General features: G+C 34.4%; 1 long non-coding RNA gene across 2 annotated transcripts; it reads left to right on the top strand.

Moving 5' to 3' along the window:
* Positions 1–1,194: 1,194 nt before the first annotated feature.
* Positions 1,195–18,795, top strand: LOC146444602 (uncharacterized). 2 transcript variants are annotated; one of them, XR_014851534.1, is made up of 4 exons: positions 1,195–1,599; positions 2,873–3,017; positions 7,215–7,254; positions 16,422–18,795. It is a non-coding gene; the product is annotated as an uncharacterized LOC146444602 (long non-coding RNA). The 2 variants fall into 2 exon arrangements; XR_014851533.1 differs by lacking the exons at positions 7,215–7,254; positions 16,422–18,795 and adding an exon at positions 5,311–6,714.
* The last annotated feature ends 5,553 nt before the right edge of the window (positions 18,796–24,348 follow it).

Raw genomic sequence — 24,348 nt, 5'->3', positions numbered from 1 at the left:
TAAAGTTCATGTGCTAACATTGCTGCCAGCAAGGCCCAGCTGCCATGCCACATGCCCATGCCATGAGATAAGGGGGTGTGGTCAGATAACTTTGAAACTGCTAAAGTTTATAATGGTATTTTTAGGATATTTATATGATTATTCTATGTAATATATAGTGTTTTTAACTACATGCAATGCATATATTTACATGCACCACATATAATATATGGATAGCTATAATTCAAATAAATTTAGTTGGTTACTTTCAGATAATGCCATAATAAATATAATGCATTTTTATGATTAGGCATTACAGTTTTGACATATGAATCTCTTCATATGCAGTTAGCTGCCTGTAGGCAGCTGCTCGCACGTGAGGTAATGGCTGCATAGTTTGCGGATCCCAATATATTTTGTAGTTACGCAAGTTCCTTAGGATTAAGCTTGCATCCTGATGAACAGGAAATCAGTCAAAGGGGAAAGTGACCTATGCAGACTCACTAGGAAGATCCACATACATAGATTGGTACCTCGCAATCAATATGATTTATCTCTACTCCATCAACAATATAAAACAGATAATTTAGCAGGAATGCTTTACTAGTTATCTAAATCATTAGCATGAATTCCCTAAATTAAAGACCCAATTCTGTGAACTAGGATTTTCAGCTGTTATATAGATCCCCATAAGAGTCTCCTTAGTGGCTTGAGATTGCTGAGATTTAAGAATTCCTTATAACTAATCTATTACATAAAGTAAGATAGGTTATTAATACGCAGGAAACACAGAATGATTTTGGGTGTCTCTGTCATTACCACTTCTCTAAAATGAGGATTGAAAATTCTACAGCCTACTTTGAAGCTGGGCTGAGGATCCATGTGGTAGAAAATATTTACAGACTGATCAGACTGACAGCTATTAGGGGAAGGATTTAATTTCCTGAATAGGTATTGACATTTTGAGCTGCCCTGTACTATCTGAGAAATCTCTCCTGATCTAGCAGGTATGCTTTAGAAAATTGTCATGTTCTGTACTAGTTTGAAAGCAAACCAGAAGAGGAATTTACCCCACACAAATATCTTGCAAGAGACTCCAAGTCAGAACTATAATTTAATAGAAAAAATTAAAATAAAGGCAATAATACAAAACCACCACCTTAAACAGACCAAGTCAGAATACAACTTGCCACCCTGTTGGTCAGGGTGGCTGTAGTCCCATTGGAGTAATGGATGTGAAGTAGTAATCCTGAAGAAAGGTCTGGTCCATCTCTGGAGGTCCAGTAGTGGTTCTCGAGCCCTTGTTCTCTGGGAAATCCAGTAGAAGTGCCCTGTAATGTTCCAAGCCTCAGCTTATACACAGGTAGGACTGTTTGGTTCCTCCCCCTGGGTGGGGCATCTCACAATGGGATGATGTAATTCCATGAGTCATGCTGAGAGACCTTGATTGCCCATTAGCAGAGATAGCCCCACCCGAGGGTGTTATCAGGGCTGAGTCATGGAGAAGATAAAGAACACTGCCACATCTTTTTTAACACCTTACGAAGATGGTAATAGAATACTTTTGGTCACACCTCCCATGGAACACAAAACATGCCCCTAAAGCCTTGGTGGACTGAGGTAAGTTGCCAAAGGGTATTTCAAATTCATCCTACATAGACACAACTCAGCAAGCTTCAAACTTTTAGATGAAATTACATTTCTGATCCGATAACTGTGTTTACTATAGGGACTACTACAAGAATTTAAAGACTTAGTTTACATGTAAATGCATGCAATACATGTAATGACACCTAATTGTAAATGCCCTATTCCAAAATTAATCTCATCACTGGATTACAATTTTCTTTCAAAATAGTAAAAGCAACATTGACCTTGCCTTCCAGTCTATGTACTCAGGCACATGGAATTATTGTCTGAGGGGGATGTATATACAAGAATAATTAGTGATGGAATAACTTCATGTTTAAAACAAATTATTGTGTTGGCAGCTGGCATTGTGAAGGTGGGTTTCAGATCTCAAAAACTCTTCATGTTCTTAAAATTCCATATAAATTTTCTTATGAAGAAAGTGCTCACAAAACACCCAGAAGTATTGTGATGACAGTTCAGTAGAACAGTACCATAGCAGCACTGTTATAAAGACTGAGCAAAGAATAATTTCAAAGTGAAGAAATATTAAATTACCTGGAAAATAATACAGGCATTTTTTAATATAGGCATTTAAATCATTCAGCAGTTGATTTCTCAACTTTAATGCTCTTTTCATCTTACATGTAGAGAAGCTACGTGTGATTGTTATTCCCAGGCAATTATGTTTGTGTCAGGATGATGTAAAGTCAACCTGTAGTTTCTAAATTTTTGTTTAAATAAAGGGGTTATTTACTTGATTACCACTACTGGACTTTAGACAAACAAGAAAACAAACAACAGACAGTTTGAATGGTCAGGCATTGAAACCATCTCAAAATAAGTTCATAAATAATTTCATCATGGATGGCAGTTTAATAACAAAAGAAAGGAAAACATCAAGTACCAGAAAACAGTAGGAAAAAGAAATTCCAGAAACTAGGGTGACAAGGCTAAAAGAACTTGTGTGACCTTACTTAGTAAGAAAAATAACACATCTTGCTGTACATAGATGATATACATTTTTAATGTGTTCTACATATTTATAAATATATTCATATTATTTATGTAAAACACAGAGGGATTGAATGAAAAAAATATACAGCTATTAGATCAGCTATAGATAGATGCAGCATATATGTGTAGCTGATGTGAGATGTGATAAATCACACCATTTCTGAATGAAACTCTTACTTTCACCTTTTAAGATTTTTTCTAAATTCAGCAATATCCAACACTTTAAAAATTATTCTGGCTTTTTTAGACTCTGTCCCATGTCTGCAGCCAGTGATAGGAATGTAGTTGTCTGAACCAGAGATGAGTAATTGATGAAATTGCTGTAGTGATGAAGTCTTCCTCCATGAAAAAGGAATAAAATTTTCTTCCTTTAGAGAGAAGCAGCCTGATATGTAGGAATATGCTATTGGAAGTATGTATATAGAGATGGAATAAGAAATATTTGGGAATGACTGTGGAATGTAAGTTATGAACTAAAGACATAAAAAGGAGAAGGAATGCTTCACGATGATTTAGAGAAATAAGGAAGGCCATCTTTAAGAAGGGATAGATCCTTGAAGGCTGTTAGAATTTGATATATTAGACAAATAGTCTATTCATATTGAATTACAGTGAACATTGAGGATGAGTCAACCTTATTATTTGCCCAGGAGAATTAATGTTTGTAGGAGAAGAGTACACACAGATTTAGGGCTTCTAATGACTAATGAGCTTGAGGCTGCTATAGCCCTATTCATTTGAGGAATTTTCAATTTGTGGTACTTCAGTTTTGATTTCTGCAACATTACAAAAACAAATCCACTTTCATATGAAAATATCAGGTTTCTCTACGCTTTCTTCAGTTTGAAAAGTGAGTTGGAGAAAAACAAACACAGAGATTTAAACTCTGAATGTCTTAGTAGAACTTTCATATCTAAATAAGAGAAAAATGGTAAGGGGAAGAGAAATGTCTGAATCACTGTCATTCAGAAAACCTAAAAAGTGAAAGCTATACTTGCTCCTTCTGCTGAACAATTTTTCCTCCTATTTAATCTCTTGTCTCTGACTATTGTACATATTTGTTTCTAGAAAATTCCTTTTTCATGTAGTTATTTTAAAAAGTTGTATCCTGCCCTTGTAGAGAAGAGTTCACACATCTAAAGCATGAAGTAAGGCTTATGCTTCATTTAATTGCTCAATGTTCTACTTGCTAGAACATGAAGGTGGGATTGATCCATGAAGCAATTACAAATAATTACTCCTTGGTTTCTAAGGCTAATGAGACCAAGATACTTCCCTAAGAATAAATGTATTTGAATTATGCTGCAGTTGCCTGTTCTCCTTAATAGGACATAACTGACAACTGCTCTTCAATCCGCCCATCTTTTGCCTTACTTTTTCTGGAAGCTAAGGAATTTGTTTGAAAAATTGTTACAAAAACAAATTAACAAAACTTATCTAAACTAAACTATCACATAAAATAAAACAAAATAAAGTAAGCCAAAATAAAATAAAATAGGCCAAAATAAAATAGTAAATTCTCAGAAACCATATGCTTACAGATCTAGTTCATGAAGCAGCTGCACAAATGCTGAGTAACAGAAAGAAGCTTGCAGGTTAGAGGAAGTTCCCTATTACCTGCACTTTTGTAATGTTAAGGTGGGAATGGAATCACGGGTATTGGATCCAGATTCATATGACTAGAAATCTAAATATATTTAGATTTTCAATTTTTTATTATATTTTTATTCTCTTATTTTTGAATATTTATTTTGGATTAATCATATCTTCTAATGTTCCTATGAAATATGAAATTAGTATACCATTTTTGAGTGGTATAAGAGACCTAAATGAGCAATGACTGCCTAATGATTTCATTTTCTCACCTGAAAATAAAACTTGGTAGCATTAAACCAGCAGGGAAACCTACAGTGAATACCACAGCAACTCCCATGGCAAGTTGGAATATAATGAGATGTGGTCAAGTAGACCTGATAGTCTGTTTTCCTCAATGTATATTTCTTGATGTTGGCCCAGCAATGTGCTAACATCGAGAAATATGTATCTTGATATACATATTATATCAAGATAAATAAACCAATTTATTTATACATATTGCATCAAGATAACTAAACTGATATGCAGAAAGGACACAGCTTCAAACAAACAACAGAAAATAAATACCACATTTTAAGCAATATATGAATAATTATGTCCAGTTTGAGATTTAAAGAAAAGAAAAAGCACTAAGAAGAAGAAAAGGTTTTTAAGAAAATTATTAATAGCATAACAGGAGTGAGGGGAGAATTTTAAAATACCGGACAACAAGTATTTGCATTTAGGTAATAGAGTTAACTATGAAATATAATTAAGAAGCATAAATGTATGGCAACAATAAGATAACTGAACCAGAAAAGAATAAAATACTAAATATATTTTACTTTATTAATTTTGAATAGATTTTAGGTTAGATAAACTGATTACTCTGTGTGCTGCATGAATTGTTTTCTCAAAATACTTGTGACCACAGGAACAAATTCAATTTAATGTACATAGTCTTTTTCATCCACAGGGAAAATAACATTTAGAATGAAGTCTTTTTTATCCACAGGGAAAATAACATTTAGAATGAGTGGTTTTGAGGAATTAAAAAAGATTGAAACTGTCTATTAAGTTTTGTGTCTGTAAATATTTTTTTTTTTGCAGAAGTGTACTTTGCACAGAGTTTGCTGCAACTTAAGTTGAAAAGAACTATCATCTCAGGAGACTTGGAAATATCTTGACTGTAAATCTCAGACTGCTTTAAACAGAAAGATACCCATCTCATCTCCACTCCCTGAGAGACTCAATGCAGTATGCACATCCAATCACACTGACATTGAATTTCAAATAAACAATTGAGCAGGAATTTCCCTGCAGGTGTAGAAATTTTCCTTTACATGAAGTGGAATGAATGGTAATATACACTTTCTCAATAGCTTAATGTTTAAACTATTTACTAAAGGAGAATAAGTCCTGATTATTAAATTTGTCTCAGTTTGAGGTTCAGAACCACAACTCCTATATTCTAAGGGTATTTTCCTGAAAACTGTTTCTGGGGTTTTACCTCAGGAGAAGAACCTGGAACCTTCCTCTCCGTTTTTGAAGTGCTCCAATCATGAAACTATATAGAAACATGGAATGTTTATAAAGGGAAAGATAGATGTAAATGAGCGAATGAATAAGCAAAAAAAGAAAAAATCAGGTAAGAAGTCTTACTTTTGTGAATACTATTCTAGCTGCCATAATTATAATTGTTAGACATGGGACTGCATTTTCAGTGTAACATCTGATGAATTAATATTAGAATTCACTTTCTGCAGTTCAAAAAGGAACTGAACAGCTACTTCAGTTTTGTGAAATGCTAACCTTACAGTGATCACTGCAAATCTCTAAGCTTCAATTGTTCCATATCTTCCATTATTCTTTCAGCCTTCTTTGTCTACCAGCTCATCTGCCATGACTGTGATCTACCTTCTTTCAGATACAAAAGGATGTTCCAGCATCTTTCTGACAAGAGTATCCATTCTGAATCTGTCAAGTTCATATGTTCATTTCTGGTGTTTCTGTAAATACATAGTCTGTTATCTTTTATAAACCAGTGACTGTTTCCATAGAAACTAATGAGTTTAGTATTATACTTGAAGTATTTCACATACTGAAGGAGTCCTAGTAGCTTAAATATTGCCCACATTAGTTCACAGCCTAAGAGAATAGAAATACACACATAATAATAATAATAATAGTAATAAGAATAATAAAGACAGTTGTTCTTTTTGATTGTGACAAATGAAAAAAAGCACAGTGAAAAGTGACAAAAATGTGACTTAAAATTAATAGCCTTGTTAATTAATTGAAAATATTTAATTCTGTGACTTTTTGGTTAAATCTTAATTGGTTTACTTTGGAGCAATTTTTTCTGAAGGGAATATACATACTGATTTGGATGAGAGAGGAAGATGGAATTTGGACTAACCCTCTAAATGGTTATATATTTTTAAATAAAAACTTTAGTTTTAAGAGGGATAGGAATGCCTCAATTTTCTTACAAATGGTGACTTTTACATAATCCAGGACAAAGATATATATTCTGCATATTATTACAATGATCTACTTAGAACCAAATCAAAGTTATGCTATATATAGTTAATTAAATGAATAAGAAATTTGATTTCACAATATATAAAATATAATTTATATTTATGCAGAATTTTTAAAGAATGTGGGTTTTGTCTATCTGATTATATGTGATAATTGCATTGTTCTTTTTCCACAAACAGAGTTGAACTTAGAGATGTGTTCTAGCATCAGTTTACATTAGCATACTTAAGCAACTCATCTGTGAATAAAACTGGGATTAAAAAAAAAATTACAAATACCTTACTTAATGCTTAAATCAGAGGAAACCGCTTTATTTCCAACCTCTTTCCGACTCAAGTTAAATTTGAAGCGAACACTGCATTTTTCTATTTTACAGTTTATTTTCTTTTCTAGAAAGTGTCTTTGTTCTGGATTTAATATTTGCTAAATCTTCGAAAATAAACCCAGTTTTTATTTTTCCTCTTTTTCAGACCAATTGGAACTATTATAATTGAAAAGCACTTACTTAAAGTAAGCTTTTGGTTGCCAGCAAGTCTAAGACCTTCTCCATTTTCTGTAATAGCTTTCTCCATGTGAAGTGGCTTATTACACTAAGTTCGTATTTTTCTTGTTACAGCATCTAATACAATAATTTTTCTTTCCACTCATTTACAATTTTTGCATAATTCAAGATTACTTAGAAGTAATTTCTGACCTAAGGACAAAAATTAGGAGTTTGGATTTTGTTTGTTTGGGTTTTTTAAATAATATTTTTTCAAATCAGGAGGGAAAAATTAATATATAAACTAATCAATGTATTTTTAATGTATAAGGGTCCTTCTGAGTGAATATAAGACGTTTTGTGAATATTTATTTCTTTGTCATGCACATGTAAAAGCAGACATATGTGACCTGCATAAAATCTGGGGACTCTACCAAGTTTGTGTAAATAATATTTCATTACCTAGAAAGTATAGGACATATATTTGAGGTGAGGGAACGTTTAGAGTGAAAGAGGTGAGAAATAGATGTCTAGTTCACCTAGAAATTGCTCACACTTGTGAAAGACTGAACAGAAGAATCTATTCTGTAGTGAGAGTTTCAAAGCCAAACAAAATTAGAACATCACTAGACTGTTATGGTTCATTTAATTCTGTAGGAGATGGAAATGCTGCTGTGCCAACCTATTATCTTATTAATTCATGATATTAGAGTCCCAGAAAATGGTATTATAATCATGTCATTAAAAAATGTTACTTTCTAAGGCAGCACCAAAGAAGAAACTTATTCAGCTTCAGATCTGTACATCCAAATGACATTTTTTTACAGTTCAGACATGAACAAGGCACTGAAGTTCCCTTTCAGAGTCAGTGGTTCTCTGATCAGTACCATCAGTAGTCTGGAGAAATATTCAGTTGACAGTGTGAATTTTAGACTAAAATGGGGCACTTTAAAGATGGTTCCACATCCCTGCCTTTGAGAGGTGAATGCCATGTTGCGAAGAGATGATAAAAATCTCCTGAATTCAAACCCCAAAAATAATTGAAAGCCCAAGATATGATGAATAACCTAAATAATAATACATCTATGTTCTTCAGAACAATACAAAACATGACTCTATATCTCAACAACCATTTGCTGACTTGGAAGCAAAAGCCAAAACTAATACAGCTACCACTACACAACACAGTGTGCCTTTAAAATTTGTCCTAGAACACACTTTGCCTTATAGAAATATCAGTAAACTAGCATAAGCATATAAGCGTATGCCAGAGAACATAAATAAGAAAAATTATATATATGAACTACCTCTGTTTCACGTGAGGTTTTAAGGGTGGAATACAAAATAGCTGAATGATGTGAAATTCACACTGCAATATTTTAAACAGGGTACTAGAGAAATCATTCTGAATGTACAAAATTATTAAAAATATACCACTAAATAAATTTAGTTTTGTAACATGACAGCTCCTGCGTGGTTTCTGAATTGTTGTTGTCATCTCTTATGGTAAGTATCTTATTCTTTTGTTCTCTGAACTATTAGATGCTGTGCTTGATAGTTATCAAGGACAACCATGATCGTGGAGATGCATAGTGGTTACTCGGTAATTGTAATTCTTCTTGCCTCACATCAATAACTTGTTCCTTGGCTTACACCCAAGTAAAAGAAGGGCTGAGGATGACTCAAAAGAGAATACAGTAGATTTTTCTTAGAGGTAAATAGAGTTAGGAGATGTGGTAAGAAAATTTTATGACACAAACTCTTTTAATAGTCTGAATATAAAATGTAGTCATAGAAAACTAAGAATAGGGCGATAGTAAATAATTAAATAAATGAATTTAAAGTATCAAACAACCACATAATGATAAAATTTAGAGTTCGAAAATTGAGCTGCAACTTATGGAGAACAAAACAATGAGAAGAATGTAAGTACAGAAGAGGATAAACTATAAGTACCTTAATTAACTGTGAAGTACATTAAAAAAAATAGGTGATACAGAAAAGGTCAGTGAATCAGTTATTATGTTCTCTAGAACATAAGACATGAGTTGTAACTGGCCAGTAGGATAGTAGCATAGACCAGAATATGGCAAGAAAAAATTACTACTTAAATTAGATTATAAGATGCCTTGATGAAGTTCCAGCATGTAAAGACCTAACTAAAATAGTCATCTAACCACCAGTGACTACTGCTCAGCTCTTCTCTTGTAACAGGTTTAGGAGAAGCATTAGATCTATAAATAAAAGTGAGAAAAAGAGAACTCAGTAATTAATTAATAACAAGTTTCTTTAGCTTCAGCACTGCAGAAAATGAGAAAAAGCCTTTGAATATTCAGTTAAATATCTAAATTTGATAAAAATATACAGAGAGGGTAAAAATAGAGTTGTCAGGAATCATCAAGTAGGAATTTGTCAAGAATTGACTGTGTCAAACTAATTTAATTCAGTCTTTTCATAGAAAACCTGGCAGAGTTCATAAAAGAAGTAATAAAACTGATTCCCTTTGACTAGTGGAACTTTAATTTAAATGACATTTTCATAAAAAAAATACTGATGAAGGTGAAATAACAAAACCAATGGAGGTATAATCAATAAAATAACTTTACCTGAAGTGCATTTAGGCTATCAGAGTGTTTTTCTAGTGGGGATTCACAGGGACCAATGCTGAAATTTGTTTTGTTCAGTATTTTCAACTGTAGTTTGGATAGAACTGGAGAGTGCACTTAAAAATTGCCAAATGACATGAAACAGTAGGGAGTGCATGTTCTCTGAAGTGTAGCTTTTGAATTCAAAATTTTCTTAATAATATGGAGAAATGTTCTGAAATCAGTAGGTGAAATCTAAAAAGGGTGGCAAGAGAGGAAGGGATGGAAGGAGAGGGGAGGGGAAGGGAGAGGAGGAGAGAATATTGCATTTGGGAGGGACCTACAGCGATCATCTAGCCCAACATCCTGAAGACTTTAGGACTCACCAAAAGTTAAATCATGTTGCTATGGGCATTGTCCAAATTCCTGTTGAACACTGATGGGCTTGGGGCATCGACCACCTCTCTAGAAACCCTGTTCCAGGATTTGACTACCCCCTCAGTAAAGAAATGTTTGCTACCATCTAGTCTGAATCTCCTCTGATGCAGCTCTGAACTGTCCTGTCACTGGATGATAGGGAGAAGAGATAAGTACCTCATTCTCCACTTCCTCTCCTCAGGAAACTGTAGAGAGCAATGAGGTTTTGTGTCAGCCTCCTTTTCTCCAAATGAGACAAACCCAGAGCCCTAAACCACTCCTTGTGGGATATTTCTTTCAGCCCTTTCACCAGGTTTGCTACCCTCCTCTTTTGATGGGCTGGTTATACTGCATTTGATACACTCAGGATGCATTTTGCAATACATGTTCCTATTATTCTGTCGAGAAAATGACATTGTTTACATTAAGAGACTAAATCATAATACATCTAAATTTCTGAGAATTATTGTAATTCAAATTTCACAAATGTTTGAAAACTTATTAGAAGGATTATTAAAAAGTAACTGCAATCAACATGCATTGCAGGATTTTCTAAACCTAATCAAATTTTCACCTAAATTTACACAGACTCATTCAAGTGGTAACAAGCACAAATATCAATCTATCACCAAACTCAGATTAATGATATCAAAGAAATATAAAAATGAATGTTGATGATTCATTCAAATGACTGTCAGTAAGACTGCTGAGGATCTCCCTGGTAATTATACCGTTTACTACTCTGTGTTAATTATTCAGTGCTCTCTTTACCTTGTCAAATATTTAGAGAATATTTGAATTTCATCAGCATTCTTTTAAATGCATCTGAAAGAATTAGTAATATTCTACTTTGCAAACTTTGTGCATAGTCAGCTTCACAACTTAAGTTGCTGAAACCCAGTGGTATATTGGAGGCTCACCTGTATGTTCTGAGTGTCCGTTTCCTGTTAAAATCTGGGAATCTATAAACTCTGTAAATTATAAATTGCAACTACACTAACTTTAATTCAAATCAGTGGTCCCATTCAGAACAAATGGACTACGTTAACGTTTGAAAAACACTTGCACAAACTTTGCAAGATGATACTCCGTTCATATGGTCATTGCTAGAAAATCATTTTGGTATGTTAATTGGGTTTTTGTTTTCAAATTTGGTACAGTGGTCATTACTGATAAGAATGATTTTTTTTTTTTTCATTAAATGTTCAGTATCATTGGATTTCCAGTTTCGATATACAGAATTTAGTAAAGTACCCATTCAGAAATGTGGAGATCCTTTGTTTGATAAAGCTGTGAGTCTGAAGACTTCCTGAACTACCTAAGATGGTCATATTCTTGACATTTTTTAATTTCAATTCTCATATTTACTTTTAGAAAAATGCATCAATTTAGAATGAGTAATATTAAGACACTCTTTAAAACATACTATGCTACTAAACTAGAATATGACTAAATCTTACAAAATACTTTGAAGATTTACCTGTCTGTTCACATGGTTAGATTTTAATTACACACACATGGTCATAAACCCAGAGTTTTAGAATAGTGTGCATTTGCTTCTTGCTCAGTTTTGGGTGAGGGTTCATGTGTATAGCTAAGGAAAAGAAAATGAGTGGGGAGGAGAAGAGAGAGGAAAGGAGGGAAGGAGGGAAGGAGGGAGGGAGGGAGGGAGGGAGGGAGGGAGGAAGGAAGGAAGGAAGGAAGGAAGGAAGGAAGGAAGGAAGGAAGGAAGGAAGGAAGGAAGGAAGGAAGGAAGGAAGGAATGAAGGAAGGAAGGAAGGAAGGAAGGAAGGAAGGAAGGAAGGAAGGAAGGAAGGAAGGAACTAGAAGAATAAACTCAGCTGAAATAGGGAAGAAGAGGAAGGGAAACATTGAGATACTCCAGTTCTGACACTGAAGAATTTTGGCTTACGTTAGACCAACATTATACTATGGAAGTTACGCATGACAGCCACCACAGCTGGCATGAATCTTGAAACTATTCCAGGTTTTCACTGAATCAATAAGCTGAATGACAGATTCCTCTACAAAAATACATCTTTTTAATTTATTAGTGGCATTACAGCTTGAGTTGTGTGCCTCCAGAGGGACCTTGAACAAAGAAATCCATCAGCAATGATACTCTTAAAACAAAGTTCCCCACCTCTCACGTGAGAATTTGGACCAATAGAAATATTGGAGTCAGGGGGCCTCCCTCTTTTCAGTGAATCCTTTCATAATTTCTGGGTGGGGTGTTTCTTTTCTTGTATCTTAAAGGTTATAACTTCTGATGATGATTGTAGCTTCCTTATGTTCTGACTTGAACCAGCTCTGGGGCCTTCTCCAACTTAACTAAGTGAATGAAAGTTCAACATCTAAGGCTTCAGCAAATTTAGCTGCCAGTGCTAAGCAGGATCTACAACTGTTAAATAAAATAAGCAGGGACCAAAATTCAGGCTTTTCCTAGATAAGCACAACATTTGGGTTGTCATTAGAATTTTCATTGTTCTTCTCCAGCTCCTATGAAACATATGGTCTTACACAGACAGTATTGAAATTCAAAGGTGAATGATGAAGCGTGAACCTAGAGAGAAGGTACTGTTGTGAAGCAGGTTCTAATCTGAAAATCACTGTGGATTTAAAACTCCCTAGTCTGAAAAGAAATAATTACTATGCATCTAAGTGATTCAGTTGAAAATGTATTGAAAGGATGAACTTTAACACCATCACCACAATGTCTAAACTAAGAAGAAGACTAGATTCTGGATGGGTTCATCTATTGCATTTTATTGGCGACATCCTTGTTGAAGGAGTGAGAACTGTAAGACACCTAATTTCCTTCCTCCAACAGGGAGTATTTCTCTCCCACTGCACTACTTTCCAGGGTGAACAAAGCCTTAATCATAGTAGTTTAACAATCCCTTGCATAGCTTAAGGACATGAACTGACCTGAAGCAGACTAGGTCAAAATAATATTTTCATATGGAACATTTCACAGGAAAGATCAGTCTGCCTTAGACTGGGACATTTTCAGATACTGTAACCCTAGTGACCACAAAAGTTCCTAGCATAGACATTTAAATATTTTCATATTTAAAAATGAGAGTAATCGTGTTTAGGACTCTAGGTGACACTACAGCCTAGTATATCCATTAAATCTCAGTGAAGTTAAATGAGAAAAAATATAATTCACCCCACCTTCTTTATAAAGGTAGATTCCAAAATATTAAAGCGAATATTAGATGTTTGTGTTGCATCTTACCTAGGTAAGACGGATATGCTCTGGATGTCACGCCATCACAACACTTGTTTCATGAGATTCTCTACAGCCACAGTGCAGCCACAGGTTCAATGGCATTTATCACACTCTAGGATTAGAAATACATAGAGGTCAATTCAATAGTCTTTGAAGTCCCAAGAAGAGATGATATTCCCTGTACTTTTTTGGATAGGTTTTAATAAGATTTAGAAATCTTGTGTCCATATTGCTATAAATACCAATTCAATTTCCTCACAGTGCTTACAATCTGGTGAAAACATCCTCCTGAAAAGGGGGCCAGAAACATATATAGGGGTAGAAAATGAAATACAGTTACAGCAATCACTGCACATCAGTACATGACAAGAATTTTAAAAAATCGCCCATAAATTACCCACTTGCCTAGACAACATAAATAAATCTTGGACATTTTAAAGGTCCAGCTGCATAAAGACTTGAACTTCCTTGAGCAGGACATTGGACTTTGACGTATTTAAACCTGAAATATGGAAAGGAAATGCAGAAGCCAAGGATCCCTCAATTTGAAACAAAATGAAAAGGTGTAACCTTCCACATATGCCTAACTTACAGTGTTGTGAAACACCATCTGTCTCTGACATGTAACCCTATATATGGAGCTAACTGCATAAAGAAGTGTCATATGAATATTTTGTAATGTTAACATTACAAGGGGTATTTCATGCACAGCTTTAAGCCAGGGCTTGTCTTAAGAGAATTTTAGAGTATGATTTTATTTAGTAAAATTATAGTGGGGAAGCACTGTAATAAAGGGATTATTTTGTTGTTTACTGCCTTTGGTGTGTCCTTTTCCTCTTCATAAACTACTAAACAGCAATGTTAAAGTGACAGTAAGCTATAAACTAATATTACATTACTGGACCAATCATGGGTTGGCTGTGTGGTGTAAACACAGTTACACATTTCCTTCATCTATTCTGAATACTTTCAGGTATATAAATATAATATTTATTTTTAAAGTTTTATAAGGAGAAGGAATATTTTGTATTGCCAGATAGTAGTTTTCATCCCTTTCTGAGAAATATGCAGAGGTATTCCATACCTATAGTCCCCATTCTGAAATAGTAACTCATGGTGTGTTTGCTGGAAGGGATAGCAAGGGCACTAGGCAGTGCAGTTAATAGCATTCAAGAGAAAGGAACAAATATGGTCTTCAGAGGCCCTTTCTTCCAAAAAAAAAAAAAAAAAAAAAGAAAAGGAAAAATCTCAAGCTTTCATGATGAAGAATTTTTTTCTTCAGTTTTCTTATATATAAAATCTGTCTGTGGAGAAAAAAAAAAAAAGACAAATTCACTAAATTAGTAGAACTTTTTCCAGGTTAATACTCTTATTATTCATATTTTTTACTGCATAAAATGATTTTTCAGTTCTGCTCATTAGTAGAAGTTCAAGGGATGAGTTCACAAGCTCAGACACTTACTTATCCACAATTATCTCAATCTTTGGCTGGCTTCAGGAAATCTCCAACTAGCTCTCCAGAATGAATTTGCTTTAGAGGTACTTCTTAATGGAATGGATGCAAGCCAGACAGAGCCATTTCACCTCATGGTCAGTTTCACTTCTAGACCATCTTTTATTTGACATTCTAGACATGGCTTAGCAAAATATTTTAGCATTTCATAATTAATTATAATTCATGTATTTTTCTTTGGTTTTGTTTTTTTAGGATAGTTTGACATTATCAGTGCAACATATAGAAAATTACCTTCCTCACGAAACTGTTCTTAAGGGTCAATCTGAGCAAATAATTATTGTAATTAAGTCAGTTACCTAACAGCCATGTGCAGGGACACTTTCCACTAGACTAGGTTGCTCAGAGTCCCATCTGACCTGGCCTTGAATGCTTACAGAGATGGGACATCCACAACTTCTCTGGGCAACATGTTCCAGTACCTTATCAACCTCACAGTAAAAAACCTCTTGCAAATATCTTATTTAAGTCTACTCTCTTTAAGTTTAAAAGCATTACCCTTTGTCCTATCACTACAGGCCTTGTAAAAAATGTCTCCATGCTTCTTGTAGCTCCTTTTAGGTACTAGAAAGTCACTAGATGGTTCCCTCTAAGCCTTTGCTTCTCCAGAGTGAATGTCCCCAATTCTCTTAGCTTTTCTTTATAGGAGAGGTGCTCCAGTCCTCTGATCATCTTTGTGGCCCTTCTCTTGACTCATTCCAACTAATGAAGAATTGAAATAGAAATCTCTGTTCTAAAGCAAGACATTGGAGTTAAAATGATAAAATTTCATTTAGAAATTTCATAAAATTTCATTTCATTAGAATTGGGAAGTCTTTCCCAGTTCCATTATGCTTTAGCAGGATTAACTCACTTCCATTTGCCTCCATTACTACTTCACATGCTTTCCTTCCTTGGCTTCTTCATAATTGTCTGATGAGCAGAAAAAAACTCAGTATGTTTTTAAAGTCTCTGAATCCACATGCAAAATGCTTCCAGTACTGAATGTGCACATTATTCAATGATCTTAATTATAAAAGAGAAGAAGATGTCCCCAGAGAATCTGAATAATGGGAACAATTTAGGCTATGTGTGCATTCAAATCCATACGAAGGTGGGTTCCAGTCTTATATGAGACAATAGACTAGATGCCTTGCTCAGGATTCTCAAGACAAGGTTTAAAACGTTTCATATTAGGAAATAATATATAAACTATAAAGTTTTAAAGTGCAATTTACCCTTTAGGGAAAGTAAGAATTATATGAAAAACTGGGAAGGAAGAGACATGAAATAATTTGGCTTTAACTTCTACGCGCTGTTTGAAGGTTAACGGATGAGATAGCAGTCTACTACTTTTGGCTGGGTTAGAGTTAATTTTCTTCACAGTAGCTTGTATGTCGCTCTGCTTTGGACTGGTGACCAAAACGGTGTTGCTAACACACTCATACTTTATTTATTGCTAAACAGTGCTTAGTTTCAATGCTTTTTCTGCTTCTCACAACACCCCACCCAGCTAGGAGTTTGGCAGTGCACAAGAAGGTGGGAGAGAACACAGATGGAACAGATGATCCCAACTGACCAAAGGGATATCCCATACCATGTGACATCATGCTCAGCAATAAAAGCTGGTGAATAAAGAAGGAAGAAGGGGATGTTTGGAGCAGTAAGCTTTCCTGGAGATGGCTGAACACCTGCCTGCATGCCTGGGAAGGGGTGAATGAATTCCTTGCTTTGCTTTGCTCAGCTTTTGCATTACCAATTAAACTGACTTTACCTTGAGCCTCTTCTCACTTTTACTTTTCCGATTCTCTCTTCCATCCCATGAAGGGGAACGAATGAGGTGCTCTGTGGTGCTTAGGTTTCTACTAGGGTTAAACCACAAAAATGATTTATATTAGACCACTAGAAAATAATTTCAGTCATTCAAAATTCTCCCCCATCTTGGTGAGCAGGATTTCAGAGAAATACAGGAAAAGCAGAAATTAAAATAATACCCTTTGGAAGCACAAAGGAGCTGCAGCAGTTTTCCACTAAATACATTAAAAATTTAGGCAGTTTGGATCATTCTTCTGAAGACAAGTGCTTAACTTTTTGACGTTCTTTTCCCATATATATTTAGAAATCTAGATCCTGTCAAGTAACATTTGTTAAAGAAACATAGAGATGCAAAAAAGGCTGCCATCCTGTGAGTAGCATTGTGGGAAGTAAGACAAGGTGTTAAGAAATGTGGAGTAAGCTAACCATGTAACTGCTATGAATTTGACTTGGAGCATAATGGGAAATTTCTGACATGTTTCAAATGGTATGGGGAGGGAGGTGGGCAGAATGACAGAGAAGATAAATAATTTTGGCAGCAGCTTTTTGGGCTGCAAAGATATGGGAGTAGATTTAAGTTAAAAAAAAGACTAAAAAATATATGCAGATATTTTGGAATAAAAGCAAGAATATGTATTATAAAAATGAATATATATCCATAGCCAGAAAAAAAAATATTATGTTTAGGCTTCTATTGCACACATATCATTCCTTCTCTCACTGACCAATACTGTCTTATTGTTTCTGAGTATTCTCAGGTCTTTCTGAGGGTATCTGTTATCTCCTGTACTATATTTAACTCATAAATATCATAAAGCAGAGATCATGCCTCTGTTTCCTGCTTACAGGGCTGTTTGTACTGCAAGATTCTGATACAAGATTGGGCTGGTTTAGTGTTATAGTAATACTTATAATGATGTATTTGTCAAGAACAAATCAAGTCAACAATTTTAAGTCTTGTTTCGTCAGAATTCCTGGTTTAGTGAATAGGAGGAAAAAGAAATATGTAACTTACTTGGTTTGGTTCACATTTTGTTGTTCATGGCATCATCATAACAAGACTTGGAAAATTAGGTGGCGCAGCAGTAAAATGACTCTACAGCTCAATTAAAGCACATACTTTAAAGAGTAGTTAGAAATGTCTCAGAGGAAAACTAGCAGGACATTCCACATGGAGTCCAGTACATCTAGCAGGTTCAATTAAATAATTCCTTGAATTATTTAGATAATACAATTAAAAAGACGAATAGAAAATCTACTTGCTGGTCGGAGTTGGAAATGGTTGCAATTTCTGAGGACAAAACTAGAATTTTAACTACGTTGATTATATTGGAGGAATTATTTAAAATCAGTAATTATCAATAATTATTATTGATCAATAATCCATAATCAATCAATAAAATCCAGTAAAGACATGGGCAAAGTTCTTTGTTCTATCAAGAAATATCAAAATCACTATAGGAAAATGGGAAATAACCGACTGGATAAAATGCTCAAAAAATATGAGTGATAAACTGAACTGAGCCAAGTGAACTGATCCTATTGCACAAAAGTCACATTTCATTATTATGTGAATCTTAAAGACTATCATATCTAAAACAGTAGGCTGTTAAAATTTCAGCGGAAATCTTAATTTTAGTTTTTTAGGTCTACAAAGTATGATTGTAGACAAATGTATTCTTACCAAATTTGGAAGTGGTAAGATATAGGAAATGATAGTAAGTGAAGTCTAAGCGATGTACAAAGAAACTTTGAACACTTTTCTTCTGACTGAAATTATTCATTTTTGTGCGGGAAAGGATAGGACCAGAAATAATGTAGTTATCTAGAAGTTGGGAATTACATAGTTAGAATACCTTCTAAGAATAGGAATTTTTGAGTGTTACTTCAAATATCTATTGCTGCTGTTTTATGGGGAGGCTAATGAATACCTATCAGGACACTGACACTATGCTTTATGTCTCAGAAATTGAAGAAACAAGACATTTGCAAACTTGTTTGTTTTGGGTTTTGTTTTATATTTTGTAACTGAATGCTCATCTTTGGAATTTAAAACAAAATAAAATATAACAAAACTTTTGAATATTAATATTTTTGTATTTTGAATAAGCAAATCTTGAATATGAAGACTTGTTAAATGATAAGTTAAAAACAAAAAGAAATTATTAAAAAAGCTACTATTACATCTCAGCTACTTCAGCCTTTCCTCATATGATAGTCCACAGAATAGTCAAGGTAGAAAGGCCATTTGGTCCAACCCTCCCTTGAATTTCACAGAGAGTTGTGTTCCACAGCCTTTGTGGGCAACCTGTTTCAGAGACTGGTTAATCTCACAGTAAAGCGCCTGTTGTTACTCTGTCTCATGTTGCTGAATGCCACTTGTCTCTTGAAGAAGTTGTATGTTGACTTCTGGTTGGGTTTCCATAACTAGGTAGACTACATATTGTTTGTTACTAGAATTAACCAGACAAACTACTCCACCGGCCATGGAGCTGAGAAAGAGCTCTCTACCTGCCAACCCTGTCTGTGTCCAGGCTGGGTGAGCCTATCTATGAGATTCCAATCTCTTAACCATCTTTGTGGACTACTGCTGGATTTTTCCAGTGTGTCTGCGTCTTTCTTGTACTGGAGCACTCAGAACTGGACACAGCGCTCTAGATGTGACGTCACCTGTGCTGAGCAGAGCAGAAGGATCATTTCCCTTGACTCATTGGAAATGTTCTGCCTAATATAGCTCAGGATTCTGTTGGTCTTTTTTGCCACAAGTGTGCATTATCGGTCCATTGTCAGGTTGCTGTCAAAGAGGAATTCAAGGTCTTCCTCAGAAGAGCTGCTTTCCAGCTATTTGCCCCCAGTCAGTCCCTAGCATGTACCAATGCCTGGGGTCATTTCTCTCAAAGTGCAGATTTTTGCCTGTTGTCTAGCTGAACATCAGGACATTCTGCTCAGCTCAATTCTGCAGACTGTTGAGGTCCCTCTGATGACAGCACAGCTCTCTAGTGCATCAGCTCCTCCTCCTGCTTTCATATCTGTGAAAACTTAGCATGCACACTGTCTCAGCGTACAGGTCATAAATGCAGATGTGCTACAGCATTGGTCCTAGCACTGACTGCAGAGTACGGAACTGATGACTTGCCTCCAGCCAGACTCTACCACTGATCACAGCCCTCTGGACCAAGGCCATTGAGTAATTTTAAAATGCACCTCCTCATGCATTTATCTAACCTGTGTTTTGCCATCTTACCTATGAAGATGCTATGGGAACAATTTCAAACACTTCACTAAGGATAAGCCTTACTACAGTAAAGAATGGTGGACTCCTGTATAAAAGTTCTATCCATGCTTTATTCTTCATGAACTAACATTTCTCAGTTTGAATTGTGTTGGTTACACACACACACTATGAAATTAAATCACAGGTTGGTTTCAATTTTCCCTTTAAAAATTACAGGATCTGAATTTCATTTTCTGTTCTGAATCAAGTATGAAGAGGATTCAAAATAAGTTACTGTCTTAATGACCTCATCACCATGGTGTAATACTGTTCTACATTCAGGTCACCAAATATGAACTGGAACAGCATAATGAGGGAAGACTGTGTGTGTCACAGCAGAAGGGAATGTGTCATAAAATTCACTCAGTTTGTCAAAGTATTTAAGTAAGATTTAAGAGTGGTCTAATGACTGAGTGATATGTTGAACTGAAAAGAGTCAGCACTGTCTCTTTTTGGTTTTGGCCTTTATTAAATATGCCCCCAAACACTTAATTCTTAACTGGAAGAAAACCAGAAGGTGAATTTTTGAATAGCAGAGGCCAGCCTCAATTGACTGACTATCTTTCTTTCAAGAAAGGATAAGAAGGTCATGAAGTATTGGAAGAACAAGGCTAAAGTGATAGCAATAACAATGCATCATAATGAAAAATAATCATTTTAATGTGGGTTTCACCAGTAAAAGTTGTATAAAATTTTAATATTACTTTCTATTTATGTCTGGAGAGTTTTCTGCTGTTAAAATTAAATATACCCTGTCAGACAACTAATAGAAATAGACTCATAACAGTTCAGCTATAAAGAAGTTATCTAGCTAAAGGAAAATGTGTATTAATATCTGGAAATTACAAAATTTAGGCTTCCAGGATTATAGTTTCATTGTACTGGCTATTCTTCAGTTCAATAGGATATAAAATGTAGGTAACTGGTGAAAAGCAACAGGTAGTTTTGTTCACAGATGTTTTTAATTGGAACTATACCTTCAGGGGCAGCTGCACTACATGAGCATCTGCTGCAGCTTCTATATAGAATAGAGTTCTTTCAAGTTTTGACATTCCAATCCAAAATAGAAGGTACTTATTAACTGGAAGAATTATGAAGCATACGAATCAGGAGAAAGAAAAAAACAAAAGAAAAGGGAAGATCAAGAAGAAGGAGCATGAGATTACAACAGAAATTACCTTGAAGTCAAATTACCACAGTCATTTGAGGAAGATGAAGTATAAAATTATACAAGATAAATGAGAAAGAATCAATCTATATGAAATTTATATTAAAACTTCAAATAAATAACAATCTGAAACAACAGATGCCTTCCACTTTGCAAAATATAAAAATAGATGCCTTCTGCAAAGTTAGGATATATTATCTAACACAAATCTTAATATTCATTACTCTCTCGTGTGTCCAAATCTTTTGTGAATATTGCTAAAATTAACAGGTGGAAGAATGAGAAGAAATTTAACACAGTATGAATATTAGGATATTACTTTATAAACATAGACTAAAGATCCATTGTGTCTTGCTGTATTTTGTGGGTGCATTTGTGTTTTGATTTATTTCCAACACTAGCAAAGATGTTGGAAAGAAAAAATTTAAAAAGCTAAGTAAGGCAGAATCTAATGAGAATAAATTAATGAGGGAATATTGAGAACAACAAGAAGTGACCCAAAGCATGCAACTTACTGAAACAGAACTAAAAATAACGAATGAAATTGCTCCTGAACAGCAAAGAAATATTTTAAACATAGTTGCCTCTTTTGTTCTTTTTTATTTTTTTTTTTTTTTTTTAAGAATGGTGTTCTGAAATAAAGAACAAAACATGACCTCATTTATGAGGTTGCTTTGAAGATCAAATGGAAAACAGAGCTACCTAATCATATAAAAGAGGAAAAAGGAGAATTTTAATTTTTACTTTTGAGTACAAATAAATATTCCTGCTGGCTGTTATTCTGGCTAAAATAATGTAGCCTGGTAGCCTACTGGAACTCAAGTAAGTAATGTACTTAATAATCTAATCCAGTGAAGTGTATGTCATTCTTTGTCAAATGCTAGTTACAGACTCACAGGTATTTATTACTTAGCAAAATTACAAAAATTACATTAAACTATACTTGTAAATGTTAACAAATTGAACACAGTTGCTGGTATATAAAGGTATGATAAATAGGTCATAAATATTATACAACATTTTTTAGTGTTTGGTTATATTTAAAAATTGTCATATGGTGAAGCTTACCTAAAAGCACCCTCAAACAAATGAGATCTCTAGTCCATCTGTCCAGCTCTAACTCATTAAATAATTCTGGCATTTGCTAACAAATAAAACCAGGTATTTTTTTAGGGGGGAGGGTTTTTAAAGGCTCTAGACTTCATTTACTGAACTCTAATAACTTAGGTATGTCTGGGGAAAAAAAAAAAAAGGACATAAAAGTTCTTAATTTATTTCCTTTTAACACACCGAGAGCAGGAAAGTAAAAAGGTGATGATGCACTTTAGGCTATTAACTACTAATTGGCTTTAGATATCAAGAAAGTAAGAGACATTGGCTTGAGGTTACAGGGCCAAAAAGGCCATTGCCAATTTATGCTGAATGTCTTAAGTGAGAAACTGGTGAAAAGTAAAAGCAATAGCCTCCTGTTGGGAGATACATCCATGAATGTCCAGCGCCGTGCTGAAGGCTGAGTCCAAGGAGGAGCTCTGCCATGTAAATGCCAGAGAGCGGAACACACCTTGACCAGCTGTAGTCAGCATCCTGTTCCCTGGAGAGCACGGTACCAGCAGTACCTGGACCAGAGGCCTTGGCTAATGTGAGCATGTTCTGTGCAAACTCTGTGTCTGTGTGTGTGTGCATGTATGTGGGTTTTGTGGAATAGAAATTGCTATCCACCCACTATGTCCAACCAACTTGGAGAGAAAAATATTAGATTTTATGTCACTAGGTGGTGAGCTTCTATTCTTGGAACTATTTTGCTGCTAATTTTATCTGTGACAGACAGCAATAAAACACTATGAGAAGAAATTTTAGGTGAAACTTGTACAACAATTGTAAAACTAGTTAATTAAAGTTAGTTTGAAAAAGTTTTTAGATGCTATAAAGTCCAAAACATGGAACATACATAGAAAAAGATGTACTTGTTTCATTTACTTGAGTTACTTTGATTTACTTTTTTACTTGATTTCACTTATGGATTACACATTTTTCCCTAGAGAAAACAAACAAAAAGAAACCAACTAAACCAAACAAAACCTAAAGATCTGCATTTGAAATAACACATTTGTATCAACCTAAATATAGTTTCACTTGAATGAAATGCAATTCATTAAACACTTTCTTGACTACAACTTTCAGTTCGAGAACTGTTTTCTTTCATTCTAGTCTGGAAAATCAGTTAAATTTCTTGGGTTTTTTAAAAAAAATCTTTAATAACAAGTTTTCATTTATGTAAATCCAGAGTGCAGTGGAATTTGATATAAACTCTTTGATATAACAACTTAGACCATCATTTTTACTGAAGGAAAAAATAAATATTCCAACTTTCATAACAGAAAATAGAAGAATATCCACAAGAGAAATGTGAAATGGAAGTCTTCTCACAGAACTAAATATTTGTATCGTTTACTGGTTAAATAAATAGAGTAATATTCTGAGTCACCATCTAGTATGCATTAAGGTGCTTAAATTTGAATTTAAAGGCAGTTATCACTTAAAGAAAGAATGAATAATGTATGTCTTTATATGGCTTTTTAACCCCAAGGAATAGTTGTCTGAACCTGGAGAAGTGCTGGAGCAGAAGATGGACACACTAATTGTACAAATCAGTATCTTTTGCCTAGTAGAGCTGGTAACAGAGAAAAGAGTATGGAAAAGATAACATATTGATGCAGAAGAAAGAATAATCAATATTCTGAAAAATGAGGTGATAAACAGCAAAAAAAAAAAAAGAAAAAGGTAAATCCACTTATGAGCAGCATCAATCACAAAATAATTTTATGTAGCTTTTCCAATCTCATATATGATACATAGAAGAAAGCTAAAGAAAAAGATTTATTTAAGAAAATGTGTCTGAGAAAGCAGTCATTATTATGCATTAGTAACTGGATGAAGTTTAATACCATTATTTTAGGGTGAGTTTTGTATCTTTATTCTTTAAACCATCCTCCCTGAAAAGAGGAAAATATAACATAATACACTTTTTTAAAAATGAAAATAGCTCCTCATTTAAAATATACTCTACTCTAATTTTTAATGAATGTCTTTTAAAGCAATATGAACAGCTATATAGATGGATTTTTGGAAAAAAAATC

Source organism: Lichenostomus cassidix, chromosome 1, assembly GCF_008360975.1.
Source record: "Lichenostomus cassidix isolate B80296 chromosome 1, HeHo_3.0, whole genome shotgun sequence".
In the NCBI taxonomy this organism is placed as follows: Eukaryota; Metazoa; Chordata; class Aves; order Passeriformes; family Meliphagidae; genus Lichenostomus; species Lichenostomus cassidix.
Note: the sequence above shows the minus strand (reverse complement) of the source record. Positions and strands in the feature narration are given on the sequence as shown.